Source organism: Pelophylax lessonae, assembly GCF_965119305.1.
Source record: "Pelophylax lessonae genome assembly, chromosome: 1".
Taxonomy (NCBI): Eukaryota; Metazoa; Chordata; class Amphibia; order Anura; family Ranidae; genus Pelophylax; species Pelophylax lessonae.
Genome location: NC_138768.1, coordinates 823,965,031 through 823,977,899, shown reverse-complemented (window position 1 = coordinate 823,977,899; position 12,869 = coordinate 823,965,031). Strand labels below are relative to the sequence as shown.

Below are 12,869 nucleotides of genomic sequence, written 5' to 3'. Positions count from 1 at the left end.
TTTCATTGCTTTTTGATTGTACTCCAGACATTTCCAATCAAGAGCAAATGAGTGAAATTATATGCTATGTCACTCTTGTTAAAGGGAAGGTGACAATAGAAGAGAGCTTTATAGATTTTATTCATGCAAAAAAGAAAACTGGAAGTGACCTAGCCTCAGAAATTATTAACAAGTTAAAAACCGATGGAATTAACCTTACGGATGCAAGGGGTCAGGGCTATGATAATGCAGCTAACATGGCTGGCAAATACAATGGTGTGCAGGCAAGAATTCTGCAGGAAAATCAACATGCAAGATTTGTTCCATGTGCAGCCCATAGCCTAAACCTGGCAGGGGTACATGCAGCTTCCCTGAGTCCAGAAGTTAAAACCTTTTTCGGAACTGTTCAAAGAATGTTTACATTTTTCTCCAGTTCCACTTTCCACTGGGAAACCCTAACAAAACTTGTAAAGACAACTCTAAAGGGTCATACAGATACTCAAGGGTCTTCAAGAGCAAATGCAATAAAAGCTTTGTTTACACAGATCACCGATATATGTGAAGCTCTTATGGACATTATAGAAAACTCGTCAAATCCCGAATCCGTATCAACATCTGAAAGTCTTCTGCTGCAGGTTAATTATCATTTTTTGTGTACACTGTTTTTGTGTGGAACAGAATCTTGAGTCAGGTCGATCGAGTAAACCAAACTATCCGGGCCAAAGGAATTTCCATACTACAGGCATCTCATTGATGGCTTAAGACGCACCTTTCAAGAAATGCGTAATATGGATGTTCAGGAAATATTTAATTATGCTGCAGAAGTATGTGAAAAACTTCAGATTCCTGCAACATTTCCTCCAAAGAGGCAAAAAAAACCTAAGACCAGAGCCTTATACGAGTCCCGAGATGCTCAGTTCAACCTGAGTGAAGAAGACCGTTTTAGAACCGACTTTAACCAGGTTTTTGATGTTCTAATCGCTGACTTGACATGGAAGTCACAAACACTAATGGAAACATCCCAAGATTTTGAGTTCCTCTCTTGCCCTGCTCTTGTCACAATGACTGTAACAGAATTACAAAAATCCACATTTAACTTGGCTTCCAAGTATAACAAAGATCTGGATGCTTCGGAAATTTCTGCTGAGATTGAAAGCTTTAAATTTTTCATTGAGTCTATACTGTCAAATTTAAAATCTGCAACACCTCTTGATCTGTGTCAGATAATACATGATTATTCTCTTACCGCTTGTTATCCGAATATTTAAACCGCATTGAAAATGTTTTTGACTCTTTCTGTTACTGTTGCATCTTGTGAAAGGAGCTTCAGCAAGTTGAAACTCATTAAAAATGATTTACGATCAACTATGGCTCAAGACAGGCTTTCAAACCTCAGCATACTTTCTATAGAGTATGCAACTGCAAAAGAGATTCATTTTGATAGTGTCCTAGATGATTTTGCTTCCATGAAAGCAAGAAAGGTGTCTTTGTGATTATGTCATAATACTAACTTTTCCATAGGAGTATACTTGACAGTTTTGCAATTTTTTATTATTAAGTATGAATATTTTGTATTGGGGCATTGGCTACCTCAGGAAGGATTACAGTTGAAAGTTATATATGTTTTAGTGAGAACTATTAGTGTAATCCCTTGATTTTGCACTTTTATGTATTAATAGTTTGTATTGATGATCCTTTTTTGCTGAAGGCCATGTATGTTGGTTGAGAAGTTTGTGATACTTTTTGTTTTTGCATTTTTTCCTATTTATGTGAATAATTGGTATTGGGGCACTACCTCACACAAAATTAATGCAAATCTGAAAACTTTAGTATGTTCGCATGGGCCCTGACAGAAAAAAAACAGTTAACAGGCCTTCCTACAAGCACATTTGCTGTGTTATTATTTCAAAGCACTTTAAGTGCCTCTAAAAATACATATAATTAAAATGTGTGAGCGAACTTTGTTTCTATTGCATTAAACCTATTTGAATTTGTATTGTTTTAAGTATTTTCATGTTTTGAAACGACATTGATTCTGATATTACACCCGGGATGGGATGGGGGACGGGGGGGGGGGGGGTGGTCGCAATTTGCCATCTACGCCATGGGCATCAAGTGACCTTGTCCCAGCCTTGATAATTATTGGGGTGCATGGAGGGAGTGCTCAGACTTTTGTAAGAGCTGATTGGAGCAATTTTCACTGATCTGTCTTTTGTTGCTCTTATGTGGTTGAATGGAGCAGTGGGGGAGCTCAGACATCACATGGCTCTGTGCTCGTGGAAGATTGATGCAGGGAATGGAGATGATGGAGTTGGGCTTTAAAGTGGAGCCAAAGGCAAGAATACTGTACTTATTAATTCTTCAACTGTCCAATGGCTGCGAGGTTCTTCACTGATATCGACATATTCTCCCCGGCTGCTGATCTGCCGACCCCAAACTATTACAGGAGGCTGACACCAATAACATTGGGTGCTTACACAAGATGTTTTGGACAATATCTTTACATGTGTAGTAGGGATTGGTGATTTATTTATGTATGATAGTAAGCATGATGAGCCTGTTAAAAACAGTCCAATTGTGGTGCAGAAAGCAAGAACAAGGTTTGTTATAGTACAGAAAATTATCATTATTTTACAGGATTTATATAACCAACAAAATAAAGGGAGACAATACAGTTACAAAACAATGCAATAAAAGTCATATTATTATACAGGATTTATAAAGTGTTAACAGTTTGTGCAGCACTGTACTAAATGAAAGCAATCAGTGCAATTACAATGGTTAGCAGGCAGACCAATTACAATATGATAGTAATACAAGAGGAATCAGGGAACCCTGCTTGTTAGAAGTTTGGTAGGGTCAAGTGATACAAAAAGGTAAAAACTGTGGATGGGTGAGTAAGTCCCAGTTCACACTTATGTGATGCGGGAACCCTGTGAATCTACTGCAGGTTCCCGCATCACATTCCCAGCGCAGGCAGTTCACACTGCCATATGCAAATCACTGAGGGTGTCAATTCAAAGTTAACGAGACCCCCCAGATCTGTTCACATATCGCAGTGTGAACTGACATTCGGACATAAATCGGATCGCCTAGGTGTGAACCACCATGCGATCTGATTCTGCTGCGGATTCAAAAAAGGGTCCTGTGCGTGTTTGTGCCGAATCAGGTGCAAATTCAGCCATACTATCTGTATGTCTGAATTCGTATCGCACAGACATCGCATGTGATTTTCAGAGCAGTGCGCTTTGAATCACATGCAATGTCTGCCATCGCAGATGTGTGAACCGAGCCTTAATGCAGAAGTTCAAAGTTCAGTTATTAGGCAGAGGTGATGTTGGCTTCGCTACACCGGAGTTTGAGTTATTGCCTAAAGGTGGAGAGCAGGAGATAGCCAGAGAGATTGTGGTAGGGAGAAATGCAAACAGTATCAGATGGCCCGTTGCAGAAATATTCTACTGATTAGACTGTAGAGCTACTTCTGAGAGTCATTAGGAGATAAATAAACTCAGATGTGTAAAAATTCATTTTCGTTGATATTAAATTCAAAGTACCACATTTAGCCACTAGAGGATGCTAAGAATTGTAGCATTTTTTTTAAATGATATTTAAGGCCATCTGGTGGCCAAATGAAGTATTTTCCATTTTAAAATGAATCACTTAACCTCCAGAAAATCTATCTCCCCTTCATGACCAGACCTGTTTTTGCTATACGGCACTGTTATTTTAAATGACAATTGCAGGGTCATGCAACACTGTACATAAATTACATTTATGTAATTGTTTTCTCACAAATAGAGCTTTTTTTTGGTGGTATTTGATCACCGCTGGAGTTTTTGTTTTGCGCTATAAACCAAAAAAGACCCACAGTTTTTTAAAAAAAGCAATCAATATTTTTTACTTTCTGCTTTAAAACATTTCCTTTAAAAAATTCTAAAAAATCTTATTTCTACATAAATGTAGGCTAATATGTATTCTGCCACATATTTATGGTAAAAAAAAAAAATCCCAGTAAGCGTATATTGATTGGTTTGCGCAAAAGTTATACCCTCTACAAACTATGGGATATATACTGGAATTTGTATTTATTTATTTTTATACTAGTAATGGTGGCAATCAGCAACTTAAAGCGGGACTGCAATATTGCAGCAGAAAATCTGACACGGGACTGACACTTATGAGTCTAGGGTGATCACAGGGTTAAAAGTTAAACACTTTTAACCCTGTGATCACCCTAGACTTTTCACGCATTCCAGGCTGGGAATGCGTGAAAAGTCTAGGGTGATCACAGGGTTAAAAGTGTTTCTATGTAAAACAAGATAAGTGTGCAACCGAAGAACATTAAAAATAGAATGATAAGTGTTCAATACATAATTAAAATCCATATACTGTATATACACAAATCACAGTGAAAAGAAAAGCCCAATTAAGGTGCTCTTATGAAAGTGAAGAGTGATTCACAACAGCACTGGTGCTTCATATGGTGCTTTCTCCAACACAGACCACTGCACACCTCTTACCAGAAAGACTGGATCCCTAATTATAGGGATCTAATGCGCTTGTATCAATGTAAACCAGCTGGAGTATTCCATTCCTAGGGCTCTGTGAAAGGCAATCCTTCCTGGTAAGGTGTCAGCTTCAATCAAGCGGATGTATTGCTCAAATATCCCCAGCTCCTTGGATTATCCTGCCATAAGTATTCTCCGGCATAGGGGGTTGAAGAAGGAGGAGACTTCATAGTGCAGTATGTATAATTAACATTTATTAAAAAGTAATTATTGTACTTACATGAACAAAAACATTAGAAGACAAAATACATACAGCCACGGACCTTGTCTGCAGGCTGGTGTGTGGTGACGTCACAGACTTCGGCTCCACCCAGTGTTTATATGTATATAGTGTGGTGTTTTTACTAAGGGCTCTTTCACACTATCCGCTCCGTCCCGCTGAGCAGGAGAATGACAGCTGTTCTCCGCACTGTGTGCGGACACACAGCTGTCAGAGCCTCATACATCTCTATGGGGGAATCGGATGGGAACGGTCCGTCGGTCCGTTCTCATCTGATCCCATCCGATCTGCTGGTCGGATGGAAAATAGGGTTTCCATCCGTCCAGATTTGATGGATCGGATGTCAGCAGACATGTCTCCCCTGACATCCGATGCCCCATAGGGATGCATAGGGGGACCGTTCAGATCCGCCAAAAAACCTGACAGGCGGATCTGAACGGTCCGCCTGTTTGAAAGGGGCCTAAGGCTACGTTCACATGTGGGCGTAGCAGATCACAGGCAGAATCACCACGATTCTGCCCGCAATCCGGAAATCATTGAAAATCACGGGACGCCTGTGCGTTGCTCGTGATTTGCAATGGCACCCCAAACGCTGTGCGATGTTGCTCCGATTTCCGTGTGCTGAATTGTGGTAACATCGTGCAAACAAAATCGTGGGACGCATGACGCCCCAAAGAAGCTCTTGTACCTTTTTTGGGCATCATGCGTCCCGCGATTTTGTTTGCGCGATGTTACAGCGATTCGGCAGATGGAAATCAGGGCAACATCGCACAGCATTTGGGGTGCTATTGCAAATCACAGGCAACGCACTGGCGTCCCGCGATTTGCAATGATTTCTGGATCGCGGGTAGAATCGCTGTGATTCTGCCCATGATCCGCTACGCCCACATGTGAACGTAGCCTAAGATATATGATGGATTTTATTCCCTCAAATAAACAAATAAACAAAATCCACCACATCCCCATAGACAGAAGGGAGCTCTGCATTGTTTACATATACAGAGCTCCGTCCTGTGTCTCCTCGCCAATCAGTGGGTGCCGGCAGACATCCATTGTCCGGCACCCGCTGATCAGCTTCTGCTGTGACTTATCGCAGCAGAAGCGGTGCGCTGAAAGTGTTTGCACACGCCCCCTATGTGGAAGTGCAGAATCACCTATATATACATGATTCTGCACAGAACTGACGCCCTGTAGAAGTAAATCTGCTATAGGGTGGGCAGAAGCTGGTTAATGAAAAATATTCACCCAGCACAAGAAATAGCTTCATAACATTCGTTTTTTTTTTCCCCACAGAATACATGCACTTTCACTGGGTAAATTACTATGCATAATATTTTTTTATAAACACACCCCCTAAGGCTTCAGCTCCTGGGGAATGACATTGACCATTTTTGGTTGCTTGTGCTCTCCCTTGTTTTTGGGGTGCTCAGCATAGCTTAAAGCATGCCAAATAATCAATGACGCCTAACATGAAAATCACTCATAACATCATTCTTTCATGCATTGGTGAGAATAATTGTGGGCAAATTAGGTGAAAAACATGAAATCTAGTGGATTTGCATTGTATAATTTGCATGTTTCCTGTTCTCCATATGTGTTGTCGGGGGGGTTCCCCTCTAATGATTGCAGCTGTTATATAGGAGACATTGTACATGTGGGTGACATCTCAGTAGTCTGTGTGTGTCAGTGCAGAGACATCAAGATGGCTTCTCAGGGGGTTCTGCTGCCTCTCATACTGCTTTATATTCAGGGTGAGAGATTCTCATAGTAATATATATAATGATAAGAGGGGAAGAAGAACACTGCTGGAAAAAACAGAATAAAATATAAAATCATGTTCTTGTTTTCTCAGGATCCTGGGCACAGATTACACTGACACAGATTCTGAATGAGATTGCTGCAACTCCAGGACAGACAGTCACCGTCTCATGTAAATGCAGTACTAATATTGGCAATCGCTTATACTGGTATCAGCAGAAACCAGGACAACCTCCAGCACAGATTATCTGGCGTGCAACCACTCTGGTGGCTGGAGTCCCAGCCAGGTTCAGTGGATCTGGATCTGGAACAGATTTCACTCTTACAATCAGAGACATGAAGGATGAAGATGAAGCAGAGTATTATTGTCAGCAGGTTTGGGACTTCCCTTTCACACAGTGATACAGAGCTGTACAAAAACCTCCTTCTTTTAGTAACAATGAAATCTCCAATCATTTTAAATGTTTGTTTGTTTTTTTCCATATATTTTCTTGTGCATGCATCAAGTTTAGTTGTAAAAATAACATTTATGACATTTTTATTATTGTAATTATTGTATATAGAAATTTAATTTTACACCTACCAGCTCATCCACACTATCTCATTAGAAAATTCACATGAGATTTAATGATAATAATACTATTAATAATGATATATATATAGTACAGATTTGGTGTGGTTTTAAAGAAAAAATTCACTTTATTTGTTGCAGGTAAAAATGTGCATTTATTTTTTTTTTCCTAGGTGTCTACAGAGCATTGCACCTGTAATCAGTATGTAGCACCCTCCTAGGTAGATCCTAGAAGAGAGTATAGTTTATGGGTATTTCTGCTTACCAGGAAGATTGTCAGGTAAATTTATATTGCTCTCTGCCTACCAGGGAGGAGGATCTATTGATAGGGTCTGCTCATGGTGCTCAAATGCAGCTCAGCTTGTCTGAATGTTTCACACTGGTCCAATAGGGAGGCATATTGGACAGTAGGAGGAAACCTGACAAGTGAGGTCACAGGCATTGTTACAGCCCTGGCCATTGGCAGAGTAAAGTGCCTCAATGCGTGCTGGGTAACTATATAAATGCCTGGGGCAAATGTACTCATGGTCTTCAGCTGGAGAGCAGGGTCCCAGGAGCAAGAGGACAGCTGCCCCTCCTCTGTAGAAGCTGCCATGTGGCCTTGGGTAGTCAACCCGGGGGCCTGAAAGTAAGACAGAAGCTGAACCCAGAGGTGCTGCAGAGCTGACTGGAAGGGAGGCACCGGGAAGGATATGTTTCTGCCTACTGTAAGTACAGATCTGTATCATGGGGGCCAGTCCTGAGAGGACAATGCCTTCAAGTAGAAGAGTCAGTGGATAGGTGTCAGTAATGGGGATGCTAGAGAATGTCCTGAAGATAAAGTAGTTTCATCAAGTCTGCTGCTAGAGAAAGCAAGAAGACTTAATTCTTCCATACAAGTGGCAGTGTGGTCCAAACATTGTGTCTGCTTCCAAAAGTAATCGGGTGAGGCCAAGTGAGAGTTGTCCTTATCTACTGAGAATAGTTCAGTTGGAGTATTCCACTATTCCCTTCTCCCATCCAAGTTCCACAATAAATATAAAAAACAAAACCCCTGGACTGTTTATTGAGTAACGAGCAAACGGGAGTAAGGGTGGATGTGTGAAAAATTCCCAGCTACTGTCTGCTTGTAATCAGGGGGAGGCCTAAGAAGTAATCACACAGCAAGCCCTAGGGGGTCAGTGCTACAAGTAGATTGTGGGTGCAATGTCAGGCTCCTGCAGTGCCGCAGGAGCCTGACCTGTGTGCCGCACCTCCCGTACAGGCAGACAATTACTGAAGTCCAGGAAGAATCAATGAACTATGAGAGTGCTCACCAGTACCTTCATGGTTCATCAAGAACGACAAGCCGTTTGCCATGGTGGAAGGCGCTACTTGCAGTTCATTCTTTCACATAAATCTTTGTATGAATGGTGCAGCTGTGTGGGTGGAGCCCCGCTGTTTTCAAATTGTGACAGGGGGTGTGGGGAGAGGATCTCCCACCTGCTGTCACGATGGGGGATGGGGGGGGGGGTGCAAGCAGATGCTTTAGTTACATGTTACACTCTGAATATGGGAGTAATGTGCAACCTATTACTAAAAGTGAACTTATCCTTTTATGTTTTGAGTTAAAATGTATTGAAACTCATGACACATTTTTTTATTTGCTTTTCATTTCCTGTCTTTTTTTTTTTTTTATAGGTTGTGTCTGTGTGCGTTAACTTGCAAATTGCATTAATTAACCACTTGACCTCCGAAAGATTTTACCCCCTTCATGACCAGGATATTTTTTGCTACTCAACAACTAACAATTGCACGGTCATGCAACACTGTACAAAAAAAAAAGACTGAAAAGTTTGTAAAAAATATATATTTTCTACTTTTTTTTTTATGTTTTCTACTTTTTGTTATGAAACTATCCAATAAAAAAAATGTCTTCATAAATTTAGGCCAAAAGATTTTCTCCTACATGTCTTTGGTTAAAAAAAAAAAATAAGTGAATATTAATTGGTTTGTGTAAAAAGTTATAGCGTCTTCAAACTATGGTATATATATATATTGGAATTTACACAGCTATAGATGCTGTACTAATAATGGCGGTGATCAGCGACTTATAGTGGGACTGTGATAGTGTGGCAGGCAATCTGGTGCTAACTAACACTGACTGGGAGGGACACTTACTGACACTGATGCCGCTAGTGACAGTAAGTCCTTTCACACGAGCGATCCGATCAGATCCGCCTGTCAGTCCGCCTGCCTGATCCTCCATGCATCTCTATAAGGCAGCAGATGTCAGTGGAGACATGTCCACTGACACCGGCTGCCATCCGCATCTGATTCTGTCCGTGAAATCCGGACGGATGGAAACCCTACTTTCCATCTGTCCAGGGGATCGGATTGGATGGGATCGGATGAGAGCGGACAGGAGGTTCGCTCTCATCCGATTCCCCCCTAGAGATGCATGGGGCTCTGACACCTCCCTCTCTGCACACAGAGTGGAGAGGGAGCTGTCATATGCCTGCTCAGTGGGGATCTGTGTATTCGATCCCCTGCTGAGCAGCACGGATCCACCTACGGAGGCGGACTGTGTGAAAGAGCCCTTATACAGTGATCAGTGATAATGATATACACTGTACTAATAACACTAATTGGTGATGGGGTGATCAGAAGGGCAATCAATTGTCACTTGTGCCTAACAAGTGTATGTGTGCTACTTTTACTGACATGATCTGGCTGTCTTTTCTCCCTGAACTCAGAACTGATTTCAGGGAGAGGAAACAGCCGGATTATTGTTCTGTGTGTTTGTAAACACAGAACCCTGTGCTGTGATTGGCCTCAGCTGATCAGCAGGGTACAGCCAAAATCATTTGCTGTAACCTGCTGACACACTTGTGCTGTGTCCAATCACAGCAAATATCAATGTGGGCGGGTGTATGTGTGCCCAAATACCAGGAAGAGGAATGTGACATACCCATAACATTGCCATGCCTGGCTGTGCCGCCCGCCAGCAGTAAAAATACTGTTAGCAGGCAGCAAACGGTTAAAACACAAACTGATTTTTTTTTTTAGTGCATTTCTATGCATTGCTATTGACAAAAAATGCGCATTGATGTGAACAGCTTATTGATTATAAAGCTAACTAGTTTCCATTGTTGAAAAATTGGAAAAACACATGTGAGGAGGAGAGGGCTGCACACCCCAAAATAATTGTAGATTGTAGAATTGTAAATATACAGGTTATATCCTTATAGCCATTTTGATATGTTTTGTATATTGTATTTCTAACACTATAATGTATTTTGTAGACATCACATCCCCCTGAAGAAGACCATTACAGAATAGGTTGAAACGCGTCGGAGTACTAATGTTTTAGTTGTGATTGTTTCATTATCCATGTATTGCTCCAATTTTTTTCTTGTTATCATTTTGGATGGATAACAATGTAAATAGAGCTCATATTTTATCCCATGTGGAATTAATAATTGTTAATAAAATCAATAATTTTATTATTTATTTTGTTTTTAAGAGTTATTTGCTGCCAAAAACCCCCTGGGGAATCTTCCTTTTTTTCTTTCCTTTTTTCTACTAGTTTCCATTGTGATCCTGCATTGCGGCACACATAAAATGCTCTGCTAAATAAATGGGATACAAGGTGCAAAAGAATAATGAGTGGGTAGCCCTGGATTAGACATGAAAAAAAAAAATGTGAAACGATTCTACTCACAAAGGTAGATTCAGCGGGAGCAATTAAGGGCAAAACTGTGCACTGCTGTCCTGAGTAACACCCAGCAGTCCAAAACCCAGCATCCGGATCGTTGAGAGTATGACGGCTCCTAGGCGCTGAGCCCCCACCTAATGTCCCACTGCCAAAAAAGGTCCACCACACCCATGACACCACCAGAGGATCCAGGTCACAACAGAACATGATTCAAGGAAATCTTCCTCTTCTTCAGCTGCCTGTGCGGCTCGGGACAGTGTACTGACAGCGGCGCACAGTTTTTCCCTTTTTACATTGTTTTAATAAAGGCGTACATTGACATTCTGCACCAGAGCAGTGGCGCTGTCTGTCCCTTCCCCCACTTTTTGTACCCAATACTATCCCAGCAAAAAGTGCATTTTATCTTAGCTTAGAGAATAAGGTGGAGCTGTGCTGACTTCAATAATTCAATTATGTGTGCAAGTTAAAATCATATATATTTTTTTAATTTTCCTTGCACATGATTGAGTATTCTTTGAAAAGTGAATTCTTCATTTAATATGTAAAATGCAAATAATTCCTTTCCCAAATGAACACAGTTTACTTCAGGGTGGTTGTCTCTTTTTTGTGACAATTGTAATGCCTCGTACACACGCAGCGATTGTTGGCCGTGAATTTTCAGCCAACGTCCGATCGGCCGATTGTCGGCTTGTTAGTATGATGCTTCCGACAACCGACTCCGACTTTTCGGCCGAACAAAATCTGGTGTGCATGCTATAAAATTTTTGTTGGCCGTCAACAGAACGGCCGATTTTCCGTCAGTCAGTACAGATTTCGGCAGACAAAAATCTGATGAGCAAGACTGGGCATGCTCAGAGAAGAAAAAACACACGGAAAGTAAACCATCACATGACATCACTTCTGAAGTTGGTTTTTGTTGGCCGAGAAGATTTGTGTGCAGTCTAGAGCACATTTCAACCAACACAACAACACTGGACAAAAGACGGCCGATTGGTCGGCCGATAATCGTTGCATGTGTACGAGGCTTAAGCCAATATAAGAAGACACCTTGATATGTTTTAAAGGGTAATTTCACCTTTTCAATAATATACATCAGGCAGTTAAGGGGCCCCAGTGTGTTCCAAAGCACTGTGCAGCTTTGGAATGTTGTGCTTGATTAAAAATCTATACCTGTAGGTCATTTGCACCCACCTGAGGCCTGCCTGAAAAACTCCTATGTGTGGCATTGCCCCGTCCTTTCCTGTTGGAAGGACACTCCAACTATTGGACTCTTTTCCCTCCAGAATCACAGGATTCAGTGTTCTCCTTGTTCAAACCAACATGCATGCGCAGTGTGCTCTCTCTTTAGAGTTATCCTCAATACTCCCACACTATACCTATCTTTTGTTTGCCCCCCCCCCCCCCGCGGGTCCCTGCAGTCCCATTCCCACAGCTCCAGGGTCAGATATCCCTGATGGTTGCCTTTTGCAAATGTTGCCATGGAATTCTAGCTGATTTGTAAGTATTGGGTCCCTGTGGTCGCCCTTGAGCTTTGAATAATCCCATTTATTACATATTGTGTTACATACTATAAATCCATGTTCTACTTGACAGATATTCATATATGCATCTACTTCTGAGGAAGCGAACTGAGATTCGCGAAACGCGTTGAGTTTTTAGGATGCATTTTTAAACTTGAAAATGTTTATTGTTTTATCGTTTCTTCCACATGGTACAAATAAGTATAACAAGCAGTCTGCAAGACTGCATAGAACATTCACAGAGTACATCCAATAGAGAGTATGAATCACAACAATTGAGTAATGATGTACAGTGGCATTCGTGTTACTCTAAACTAGAGAGCATAAAAAACACAAAAAAAAAAAAAACAGAAAGATATGGTCTCAGCAGGGGATATAAATGAGGAATCATGGATAGAATCTAGACATACACGTAGAGTAGTTCCAGACGTAATTATCCATTGTGTGCTGTGGTCAGGCCGAGGGAGAAGCTTCATCATGTAAGTGGAGATAGGCTCGGTACAATTGGTATTATCTGTAAAAGAAGGTATTGCGGAATCGTTCAGTGTGGTTCAGATGTCTCCCTAACAAAGGGCAG

General features: G+C 41.2%; 1 pseudogene across 1 annotated transcript; it reads left to right on the top strand.

The window, feature by feature from the left end:
- Positions 1-742: 742 nt before the first annotated feature.
- LOC309559446 lies at positions 743-1,472 on the top strand (annotated as a pseudogene). Its single transcript has one exon. The product of its transcript is annotated as an uncharacterized misc_RNA (transcript).
- Positions 1,473-12,869: the final 11,397 nt, after the last annotated feature.